The sequence below is a fragment of the Chrysochloris asiatica genome, unplaced genomic scaffold (assembly GCF_000296735.1).
Source record: "Chrysochloris asiatica unplaced genomic scaffold, ChrAsi1.0 scaffold00083, whole genome shotgun sequence".
In the NCBI taxonomy this organism is placed as follows: domain Eukaryota; kingdom Metazoa; phylum Chordata; class Mammalia; order Afrosoricida; family Chrysochloridae; genus Chrysochloris; species Chrysochloris asiatica.
In genome coordinates this window covers 7,828,287-7,830,504 of record NW_006408601.1, presented here as the reverse complement: position 1 = coordinate 7,830,504, position 2,218 = coordinate 7,828,287, and positions in this window count along the sequence as shown.

The following is a 2,218-nucleotide window of genomic DNA, read 5'->3' as shown; positions in this document are numbered from 1 at the left end:
AATGGGGGTCAAATCACAAATCACAAATCACAGTGGGGTCAAATCACAATGGGGGTCAAATCACAAATCACAAATCACAGTGGGGTCAAATCACAGTGGGGGTCAAATCACAGTGGTGTCAAATCACAGTGGGGGTCAACAGTGGGGGTCAAATGACAAATCACAAATCACAGTCACAGGTCAAATCACAAATCATAATGGGGGTCAAATCACAGTGCAGGTCAAATCACAAATCACAAATCACAGTGGGTAGTCAAATCACATTCAAATGAAAGTGGGGGTCAAATCACAGTTTGGGCCAAATCACAGTGGGGGGTCAAATCACTGTGGGGGGGGGTTAAATCACAGTGTGGGGTCAAATCACAGTGGGGGTCAAATCACAGTGGGGGTCAAATCACAGTGGGGTCAAATCACAGTGGGGGTCAACAGTGAGGGTCAAATCACAAATCACAGTTACAGGTCAAATCACAAATCACAGTGGGGGTCAAATCACAAATCACAAATCACATTGGGGGTCAAATCACAGTGGGGGGGTCAATTCACAGTGGGGGTCAAATCACAAAGGGGGTCAACAGTGGGGGTCAAATCACAGTGGGGGTCAAATCACAGTGGGGATCAACAGTGGGGGTCAAATCACAAATCACAGTCACAGGTCAAATCACAAATTACAGTGGGGGTCAAATCACAATTGTGGTCAAATCACAGTCACAGGTCAAATCACAAATCACAGTGGGGTCAGATCACAGTGGGGACAGATCACAGTGGGGTCAAATCACAGTGGGGGTCAAATCACAGTGGGGTCAGATCACAGTGGGCGGTCAAATCACAGTGGGGGTCAAATCACAGTGGGGTCAGATCACAGTGGGGGTCAAATCACATTGTGGTCAGAAAACAGTGGGGGTCAAATCACAGTGGGGTTAAATCACAGTGGGGGTCAAATCACAGTGGGGTCAGATCACAGTGGGGGTCAGATCACAGTGGGGTTAGATCACAGTGGGGGGTCAACAGTGGGGGTAAAATCACAAATCACAGTCACAGGTCAAATCACAAATCACAGTGGGGGTCAAATCACAGTGGGGTCAGATCACAGTGGGGTCAGATCACAGTGGGGGTCAAATCACAGTGGGGTCAAATCACAGTGGGGGTCAACAGTGGGGTCAAATCACAGTGGCGGTCAAATCACAGTTGGGTCAAATCACAGTGGGGGTCAACAGTGGGGGTCAAATGACAAATCACAAATCACAGTCACAGGTCAAATAAAAAATCACAATGGGTCAAATCACAATGGGGGTCAAATCACAATGGGGGTCAGTTCACAGTGGGGGTCAAATCACAGTGGGGTCAGATCACAGAGGCGTCAGATCACAGTGGGGGTCAAATCACAGTGGGGATCAACAGTGGGGGTCAAATCACAGTGGGGTCAAATCACTGTTGGGTCAAATCACAGTGGGGTCAAATCACAGTGGGGTCAGATCACAGTGGGGTCAGATCACAGTGGGGTCAAATCACAGTGGGGGGGTCAAATCACAGTGGGGGTCAAATCACAGTGGGGTCAACAATGGGGGTCAAATCACAGTTGGGTCAAATCACAAATCACAGTGGGGGTCAAATCACAAAGGGGTCAACAGTGGGGGGTCAAATCACAGTGGGGATCAAATCACAGTGGGGGTCAAATCACAAAGGAGGTCAACAGTGGGGGTCAAATCACAGTTGGGTCAAATCACAGTGGGGTCATATCACAGTGGGGGTCAACAGTAGGGGTCAAATCACAAATCACAGTCACAGGTCAAATCACAAATCACAGTGGGGGTCAAATCACAGTTGGGTCAGATCACAGTGGGGTCAGATCACAGTGGGGTCAGATCACAGTGGGGGTCAAATCACAGTGGGGTCAAATCACAGTGGGGTCAAATCACAGTGGGGTCAAATCACAGTAGGGGTCAAGTCACAGTGGGGGGTCAAATCACAGTGGGGGGTCAAATCACAGTGGGGGTCAAATCACAGTGGGGTCAAATCACAGTGAGGGTCAAATCACCGTGGGGTGCCCCAGCTTTACTCATGGTAAGACCCCAGCTCACCAGGACTGCTCTCACATTTAAGTTCTCCTATCTAGACCCCTGAAGGAGCTCTGGTAGCGTAGTGGTTACGAATCGGGCTGCGAACCTTAAGGTCAGCGGTTCGAAACTACCAGCCGCTCCGCGGGAGAAAGATGAGGCTT